Raw genomic sequence first — 10,649 nt, forward strand, 5'->3', positions numbered from 1 at the left:
AAAGAATAAATAATCTTTATTTTGGTACAGTTCTGTTTATATATTTTTTATGAAATAACGACAAAAATCGAAGAGCCCCATCTGGGGGATTTTGCATCGTTATCCTTAATGGTGGCTACACGATAGCGATATCTACATGTATGCTTAATGGTGGCTGCACGATATAGCGATATCTATGCTTAATGGTGGCTGCACGATAGCGATATCTATCCTTAATCTTTGTTTACAAAGGACATTGTTCAAGCTTTTCGGTAAAAGAAATTCTATCAAGGGTTCATTACATGCCGCCACGCACAGAAAAATCAAGCCATAGAAGTCGTGTGTTGTGGACACCAGAAGTGGGATCACAGCATGCGCAACCCTTTAACATTTTTTTAGTTAGGGGAGACCGGGGTTAGTTGGAACGTGGGGTAAGTTGAATTGTAATTTTCTTTAACACCTGTAAAATAAATTTATGCAATACTGCCCTCAATTTATTGCTATAAATAATTCAACGCTGTTGTATTATTAATAGCAATAAATTGAGGGCAGTATTGCATAAATTTATTTTACAGGCTTTAAAGAAAATTACAACGTTTCAACTTACCCCATGTTCCAACTAACCCCGGTCTCCCCTACTGTACATGTAGTTAGAAATCCACTGCCTAACGCGGTTCATGGATATGGTGCGAGGTTAGTCTTGAGGACTCCATGATGATGTCTATTTTAAATACATTGACATATACTTCTTCATCATTGGAGTCTTGAACCGCCCTTCATATATGTATAAGAGACACATGTAAACAAAGATGTATTTCCCTAGGAAATCCATCTTTTTTATTATAATCTCGTAAATGGTTGTGATTTTACTGATAATCTCTACACCTTCCTACGCCTAATGCGTAGAAAGGTTAAAAAAATAGTCAATTAAAATGTTAAAAAATAAAGGTTTCTTACCAGACCGATGTCGTGTAGATCCCTCGATCCAAATGTACACAACGCAAATACAATAGGGTCGACCCTTGAACCGCTTATGTATGACGTATATCCAGATACCAATTATTTATAATCACGTAATAAATTTTAGTATTTGTGAAATAATAATTTGTATCTATAAACTATTCTTCAAAACGGCATCGCTAACCGGATGTACGTCATACATAAGCGGTTCAAGGGTTGACCCTACTGTATTTGCGTTGTGTACATTTGGATCGAGGGATCTACGTGTACACAAGATCGGTCTGGTAAGAAACCTTTATTTTTTAACATTTTAATTGACTATTCTTTTAAACCTTCCTATGCATTAGGCGTAGGAAGGTGTAGAGATTAATAAAATCACAACCATTTTTGTTTTAATAAAAAAGAATTCCTAGGGAAATCCATCTTTGTTTACATGTGTCTCTTATACACGTAAGGCCAGTTCAAGACTCCAAAGAGTCCAATGATGAAGAAGTATATGTGAAAGTATTTAAAAAAGACATCATCATGGAGTCCTCAACACTACTAGGCGAGGTACTAACCTTGCAATACGTGTGAGTGTAAGAAATTATGACACCGATGGATTTCCATGATAGAGTTACGGTTGATTGGATCAATCATAACTTGTACTGTAGTAGGATGGGGGGTTGGGTGTCTGGACACTTTATATTTTTGAAGCCTTCTTTTTTGTCTTTGGATTACACTAAAAATATTGAATTGAATAGTTGTTAATCATCTTCTATTTTGTTCTCTATAATATTTTCTAACATTTTGTACTAAAAATTGATGAAACTTCGCTTGTAAATTTTTCCAAATGACATTCTAAAATTGATCGTCCGGACACACAACCCGTCCGGATACACAACAACTGGGTATACAACGGGGCCCTGGCGTCCACAACACACGACTTCTATTTCTAAGTTCTATCCCAAGTCAGAGTAAGACCTAGATCTAGGCCTATGGCTTGATTTTTCTGTGCGCAGCGGCATAATGAACCCTAGACCAAAAGCTTCGGACTCTGTTATGTTGGTTGTTCAGAATTCAGCTGAACTCCGTTGGCTTCACCCACCAAATACAGAGACTGAAGTTCTAGCGCGATCTGTACAGGGGACTCAATGGCCATATGTTTATGTACTTAAGATCAACGGTGGATTTTCAGCACTCAGGATTCAAATCCACAATACAGTACAACAATTCACAGGTGGTATGTATGGCAGTGAGTCCAAACTTCGCGCGTGTCCAAACTTCGCGGACGGTCATTATCTCCAAAACTAGCCAATATCCTTAAAATCTGACATCATCAATGTGAAAAGCGACCTAAAATTACCCTTCGCTGAAAGTTTCTTTAGGATTAGTCCAGTATTCATGAAAATATTGGCAAAAGATCGGCAAATTTGTCACCGTTAGCGCCCGTTTTGAAGAAAGCAACAAGCATCACGATATCACCATTTTACAAGCAGAAATCATAAAAAATGTGAGTTAAATGTGGTACTAACCGATTCCATAGCATTTTGCCATCAATCTGATATAAATATTTCACTTTTTGAGCTTGAGTCTTTGTTTAAATATCCACAAAAGCTTTGGTGCGCGAAGTTAGGTCACACTTTTTCTGAACGGTTTTCCAGCACAGCCCGCATTCGCCGATCGGAATAGAATTTTGAGATCGCGATACCGGCGAAACCCCGTGACCTACTTTACATTTTCGTCTATGATTTTATAGTTTACGATCTTGCCGTCAATGTGGTTACTATTTCTTGAATTGGTTTTGTATAAATTATGAATAATTTGTGGACAAAATTAAGCCTGATGAATATTTTTGAAAAGTGCGCGAAGTTTGGACACCCCATCATACTTAGGACCTATATAGGAAGATCGGATAAAATGGGGAAGTGAATTTGGGTGACAGCCGAGATAAGTCACTGTTTTTTTTCCTTTTAACTTGATTTTTCTCCGTTTTTTGGCACTTAATGCCAAGAGGGAATATTAATTTGCATTTTTGTTGCGTTAATTTTCAATTTTTATTCATTAAAAACAAAAATTGAAGAGCCCCGATGGGGGGATTTTGCATTGCAAGTCCCCTAATGGTGGCTGCACAATAGTCAATAGCGAGCCATCTATGTACGAGGAGAAATTTTTTTTTAAATGTTAAAAAACTCCTCGAAACAGACCGCTGCCAGCTGTCTAAATGAACCCTTGCCTTGCTTGGCGGCTGTACCGTCGTTCATTAATTCACTGATCACTACACTCAGTCACAGACACAGTCAGTCACAGCACCCACTCATCCAGGATTCACGAACGAGGTCATTACTAGTACCGTATATAGTAGTAATACTTGGGCCTAGGGCTAGTATGACTGTCTGACATGTCTGAACTCTGCACTCACCTCACTCATTTGAAATGCTGCTGCAATTACCGACTAGGCCCTATGAGTATGATTATGATATCATTCGCCTAAAGAAAAAGTAGATCTATGTCCAAATATTCATAAATCAACCAACACTAGTTTCCCGTATTGGTTGTCGAGAGTGGATCTTGTGAGTGTTGTCGCCACACACTGGGCCAGCGCCAGGCTAGGCCTGGACGTCGTCGCCATTTCCCTGTTGCCAAGAGAATTGTTGTCTTGTATGAGTCTGCGAAAATAGACCCTATTCAACACATATCTCCAGATTTAGGAATGTTCCTGCGACTTTCTGAAGAAAAAAAGCCGGAATAATACACCAACGAAGTAAGTAATTGAATAAAATATAGGGATTACCTTTAATATTCCTAGTCAATTTCTCGAAGAGAAAAAGAAAATACGGGAATATTTTATTTTTCAAAATTAGTATGCATTCAAGACTATTGCCGCTCCCCTCGAATCCGAGCCCCGAGCTTTTATACATGTACGTTGGGTGTACGTTACATGTAGCTCCCCTCGAACGGGGACACGTCCCCCTTCGCCGGTTCCAATACGGTGGGGGGAGGGGATAAAATTACTATTCATTATTATGAGAAGATTTCTACAACCTTATATTCAAATACGGTATACCAAAATGAAATACACTTTTTGAAATCGGTGGCGTATACGGGGGGGGGGGGGGGCGCTGCCCCCAAAAAAATCAAGAAAAAGGCTATGAAAATCATAAAGAGAAAATAACGAGAGAAGGGTGAAATATGATATCATTTTCTGAATACTATACCTATGAAGAAATATGATTTTTGTAATAGAAATGTCGATTTTTTTTTCTCGCGTTCGCAACTTTTTTTTTTAAACTCTTGCCAGATAGCCTATGCCATATCTCAAAATTTTTGGCTCATAACGCCACTATGTGAATTAATGAAAAGAATGGGAATCTTGCTATAGAAAAATTTCTAGCGCGAGCTTGAAATAGTGAATATTCCTATAAATAACTGAAATATGTACCTTTGACACAAATATTAAAAAAAAACTATAAAACAGCTAGTATCTCAATATGTGAGTGTATGTGAAGCACGAGTTCCATTAAAAAAATATTAACCCGAAAATGAAATGTTCAAAATGTAGGAACATTATGAGAACAAAATTATGTCAAAATATGATGCTTCCTTTCTTTCCTCTTCTCTATAGTAAACCACGTTTTTTTTTAAATAAAGAACAGCAATCTCTCAAAATGTCAACAGGCATATGGCATAAATAGTCGCCAGAAATGAAAGGGGCATCTCGTTGAATGCATTTTTATTTTATTTGTTTGATGTTCAGTAGTCGGTGTTTTTTAAGTTGTGCTTATTGTAAACATGTTCAGTTTGGTCCTTAATTGTACATTTGTATCATGTGCATTTATTTATGGGTAAACCGGATCAATAAAATGAATAATGAAATAAATATTTGCAGGTCTAGCAATGAGAGAAGAACATGAAGTAGCTTCATAATTAGCCTACTTCTCTGTAATCAAGAACAGCCTGGATGTGCCTGATTAGTGTAACAAAGCAGATTTGATTACCCCCCCCCCTCAGTCAGGAATCCTCTTTGTGTCACCTTGCACAATCATGACAATAAGTGGGTTTTAATATAGACTCGTCAACCAGTGCTTTTCTCTAACATTCTATGGGCATTCTATTCTCGTAAAATGAGGGTTGGGAACACCCACCAATATAGCAGTGGGTTATATGTCATCCTATGAAGTTATCAAATGAAATATCGATAGAGGCGTGTTGATGCATTTTGAAATTGTTTTGTCAAAGTTCAAAATGTTTACTAAATGATCCATACTTGATTAAATGTTTACCACTAACCTATAAAAATATATTATATATAAAAAAAGCTCTGCGCGGGGTGGGGGGGGGGTTGATTGCTCGGACCAGAATAGGGTTGATAAAGACCTCTTTTTTGCTGGGGCGTGGTAAAAAAGCCATCCGCAACCATCGCAGCCAACTTTTCGGAATGAAGGGGGGGGGCACACTTATTTCACATTAAATTTATGCGTGTATATGCATACACTGATTAGATTTATTTATTTCCACATTCCAAATAGCAAAAGCATATACAAGTGTAATAATTTTTTCTTATAGCATAACATAACAATAAGCAAATTACATAATGAATAACATATGCATACATATATTATATTCTAACAATCTAAATAAAATATGTTTATACCTGATAATTTTCTTTTAATTATTAAAACAAATAGCAGAAAAAAAGCGACATAATATATTTTGAAATGTGGGAGACCTCCATCTTAAGCTTAGAGCTTGAAAATGATAAAGGCCTCGAAAGGAAAGGGGAAGGAAAACGGAAGAAAAGGGAAGATGTGGATCGAGCTTTCTCGAATAAGGGGGGGGGGGGATTCATTCACATTTTCCCCGATCGGCTGCTCAAAGCTAATTTTTTTTCTTTGAAGGGGTACTTCGAGCAGTGACTTCTTAGCTTTATTCTTATAAACAAGATAATTGTATCTCATAACCCTGATTGAATAATGCGAACGCGAGAAGCGAGCTAAATTAAAAAAAAAATAGGAATTTTGTCCGGAAAATTGTACGTTCTAAGCAATGTTTGTGATAATGAAAATGCGAGCATTCAACGCCAGTTTTGACGATCAGACTTGAAAATGAATATTTTGAGAACTTCATGGAATACATGAATAGAATATAAGTACTTCAATTCAATTCAACTCATTTATTTTTTCCATTAAAAAACAACAAAATATGTATTTGAAATACACATGTATAGATCAAATACATAAGTAATTAATATTGTAAGTTATAGAAATAAATGGAAAATGGAACACCTGTAGAAAGCTTTTTAAAAAAAGCTTGTAAATGGCAGGAGTCCAAAAGTTAACAAAATACAAATTAATAATGATAATAATATTAGATGATGCATGTATTTGAATTCAACATCTTGCCACCCCGCCCCCTGTCCCAGCCCCCCCCCCCACCCAATCTCTCTCTCTCAGCTAGAATTCAAAATTACTATAGGCTAAAATTTAAATTGAATGAAATAAATTATGATAACAAATAAACTTTAAGATTTTTGTTGAAAGTATTCAAAAAAACATTTTCCGTAATAAAAGTTGGCAATGAGTTCCATATACTGTGAGCCCTGCATATCTAACTGCTTTGCTTATCAATATTCCAGATACGTATTTTTTTACTGTTTCGAGTGTTATATTTGTGAATCCTAGAATTAGTTTCAAACTTATTGGCAAGAGGCAAAACGGTTCCTTTGATGCACTTGAATACAAAAAATGGCAATTTGATAAATGTTCAAGTTATAAATATCTAGAGGTTTAGAATAGCTAAATAATGCGAGTTTGTTCAAATACGCAAGCAACGCTTTTGCAGTAAAAACAATGGTTTCAACTTTAAAGGGGTTGAATTTGCCCAAACGATATTACCATAGGACAAATACGATAGAATAGGTGATGGATAGTAAATAATATATTCAATGGTAAATAGTTTTTAAATTTTGAAAGTAAGGTACTTAAAACGAACCTTATTTCATTTTCGGATTAACGAACCTCATTTAGTTTTCGGAATAAATAACGAACCTTCGGGAATTACGAGCCTCATTTCGTTTTCGGACTAACGAACCTTTGGAATTACGAACCTTATTTCGTTTTCGGACTTACGAACCTTCGGAATAACGAAGCGTCGGAATTACGAATTATGCGGGTATACATAACCCTTAACCCCACCACATTGTTTTCAACTTTGAAACAAAAATTACCTTTTTAGAGGGAAAAATACAAATTTCAGCCAAAAAAAAAGTAAAAAAAAAAAAAAAGGTGTGAAATTTACCCACACACTTAAGACATAAGAACAATATTGTTAGTCCAGGTATGGATTCTCATTCTTGTCATAGTCTTTTACATGATGGATGCATATATGTGTGGATGTGAAAATATCGCATTAAGTTGGACAGGGGTCATTTGAGGCAGCCAACATGGGGCAACTTGAGCCATGGTAATTCTTATGGTAATGTATAATAAAATAAAAAAAACCCGTAAAAATACATTGATATAACATGCAGGCAGAAAGGAGCAAATTCACATGACAGTTATTTTACTTTAAGAGGATGTATGGAGAATTAGTAAGTAAAAAGACTAAATAAAAAAAATTGACATGCTGGTTCTTTCCGTATACATCTTGTACATAGTTTATATGGTTCAACTTAACCCAGAAGGTGGCACAACTTACCCCACAGATGGGGCAAGTTGAGCATTTTGACATCTTTTTTTTTTTTTTAGGTGACAATGACTTTTAGTGTGGGTTAGAAAGTTACATATAGGTGAAAAATATTTTCCAATGAAATTTAAAGGCAAGGTACTTATTTTTTCAAGATTATTAGTCATATAAATTCTAACATGCAAAATGAAAAACGTGTCACAACTTACCCCGCCTTCCCCTACCTTATTATATTAAAAAAACTAGCAGTATCTCAATACGAGTGTGAAGCACGAGTTGACTTTTTTTTATACTGTATATCGACCCAAAAGGGCAATTTTCAAAATGTAGGAACAATATGGAAATTAGATTATGTCACTGCAAAGATGCCGGCGCTTTCTTTCTTTCCCTTTTCTTGCCGATTTCCAGGGGTGCTGCCTATGGTGCAGAACATTATGCAACACTCCCATAATCTAATCTAGGTATATCACAAAGTAGTCAGGGGCGGATCCAGCTTTCGCCAATAGGGGGGGGGGGCGATAAATATTTTCAGCAACATTTTTCTCGATTGGCCGCCATATATTCTATTTTTTTGTTGGTTTTTCAGGGGGTAGTCCTAACTAAATACTGAAGTTTTAAGTATATGTTAGTTTTTATTGTTATGAACAAGATAAGGTATCTCATGTGGTCATAATATATAATGCGAGCGCGATCGAAGCGCGTGCAAAAAAACTTCTTTGATATTTTATGTCCTTAGGACTGAAGATTCTGAGCAGTAATAATCATGAACAAAGATAAGTATCCAACTAAACAATGCGAGCGCGAGCCGAAACGGGAAAATTAAGGGACTCAATTAGGACTGTTTTTAGTGATTAATGAAGAGGATACAAGTATCGCCAATTAAATAATGAGAGTGATATTCCTACTTGAAAACTGGACAGTCTAAGCGCGTTTTTATTTAAAATTAAAGAACAAGCTTGTGTGTCTCAAACAATTAAATGCAAGCGCGAAGCACGAGCTTAATTTTTTTTATAATACGGACATGATACAGGCAGGAGCATTTTGACAAATTTTGGAAAGAATTTCCAAAGAGGATAGGTATCTCACAAATAAAACAATGCGAGCGCGCGCTGAAAATTTTGATATTATAATTTGTGTAAATCAAACAAAATAATGAAAGCTTGATGTGTGAGCTAAAATATTATGTGCAAATTGATTTCAGAACTGGATATATAAAGTGCGATTTAATCCTCTTGTATTGTATTCATTACACAGGCAATGCGAGCGCGATGCGCGAGCGAAATTTTATTTATATAAAGTCTATTTTCCAATTCTTCCCCTCATCTTTTTCTTGTTTCCTTTCGGGATCGGGCCGGCCGTTACGAGGCTGTAAATTACACATCATGGGTATAATAGCTCTTTCTTACTTTTCTTCCTGCTTTTCGTAGTTTCTATCAAGATAAAGAGTACACTTTTTTCTGCAGGTTGTAAAAAATAGGGGGGGGGGCGGGGCTGGCTCGGCCCTTTCCTGGTAGTGGTGTAGCTAGGTGGTGTAAGTATTGGGCTTCCCTTTATTTTGTTCACTTTTCCCGCTTCTTTTTTTCTGTATCTTTCCTGAATATTACACCACTCTCTTTTGTATCTCTTGACCTATTTGCTGCGCTCTTCAGGCAAAACAAATATAACTCCGTCGGGGACGTGAAATGTTACACTCACATCAGGTAGGCAATATTTGTATATTTTACTTGGCCAATAAAAACTTTGTTAATCAAAATTACGCCCCCTCCCAAGAAAAAATATCAGAGCTCCGGCCCCCATCCGCCACACTAGCACACCACGCCAGCAAACATAAACCTATTTTAATGTATAGGATAAATGAGCACTGTTGATCAAATGTCTTCCTCACGGGCTTATGTGCCGTGGCCGGAGATTGAACCCGGGATCGAATCCCTACATGTATACACCACTGATCTGTCCACTAACAGATCACAGAACCATACAGTGTACGTGCGTACGCACATACATCCATACAAATCAACACATAGACCTGAAATCATATACATGTACAGAGCTGCCAAGCAGTACGGATTTTCAGTATTTAGTACTGAAAAATGAGAAGAATACTGATGGTTTCATGCAAAATACTGATTTCTCAAGTTTCAGTTTTATGTGTTGTCCTATGGCATTTCTTTGAAAATACTGATTTTCTTACCAAAATACTGATTTTCAGCTTTAAAATATACTGAAATGTTCAGGTTGGCAGCTCTGCATGTATACCTCAGTATAAGCAAACGGTTCGAGGTCAAAAGTTGAGCAACACTCCAAAATTTAAACAATCAGCTTGTCTTACATTTGACAAGATCAAACTACAATGACCGAGAAGGGACTGAGATGAAAAAAAAATTCAATTTGATGTTACAAGGTCCAAACGACACATTTTTTTCTTGCCCCAATCCATAAAATTCCGAAAATTTCCATCTTTATGAGAATATGCCCTAATGTCCTTTGAGATCCTTCCTGCTCCAATGCCTATACACACACAATATCCTCACCTACATACACATGATCAATTGCACACTAAAACCTTACGCACTATATGAAGAGTTTAGTTGCAAAAGGAGTTAGGTCCACTTTGGACCATTCCGAGAAAAAACGTGTTTTATTCTCACTTATTGCAATATTCTTGTGCGAAACTGAATTTTTATGATACCCTACCATGGGAACATCAAATTGGGTATAAGAGAAATCTACCTGACTTCATATTTTTTAAGATATTCTTTTCCAAAAAAATTCTTTGTGGACCTAACCCTTTTTTAAACTAAACTGAAATGGACCTAACTCCTTTTGAAAAAAAGTGATTTTTCTTTGATTTTAGTTCACTTTTTAATAGGAATTTTCTTTGGTATCATCTTATAGAGCTACTAAAAATCTATACATTAAGACATAAAAATCAAATTTGATGAAAAATGAACCTAACCCCTTTTGCAAGTGAGCTCTTTATATATATATATAGAGAGAGAGAGAGAGAGAAAAAAACCTTAACATAAAATAAAAATTAACAAATATAA

At 36.1% G+C, this 10,649-nt stretch overlaps 1 protein-coding gene across 3 annotated transcripts in view; it reads right to left on the reverse strand.

The window, feature by feature from the left end:
* LOC121410265 overlaps positions 1-3,790 on the reverse strand; it is a 43,113-nt gene extending 39,323 nt beyond the window's left edge. Inside the window, exon 1 of one of the 3 annotated variants that reach the window (XM_041602228.1) lies at positions 3,713-3,790. The gene's annotated coding sequence lies outside the window, so the exon portion shown is untranslated. Of the gene's footprint in view, positions 1-3,340; positions 3,682-3,712 lie in introns of those variants that run through there. The other 2 variants (XM_041602226.1, XM_041602229.1) reach the window with 2 other exon arrangements.
* Between the last annotated feature and the right edge of the window lie 6,859 nt (positions 3,791-10,649).

Source organism: Lytechinus variegatus, chromosome 3, assembly GCF_018143015.1.
Source record: "Lytechinus variegatus isolate NC3 chromosome 3, Lvar_3.0, whole genome shotgun sequence".
Taxonomy (NCBI): domain Eukaryota; kingdom Metazoa; phylum Echinodermata; class Echinoidea; order Temnopleuroida; family Toxopneustidae; genus Lytechinus; species Lytechinus variegatus.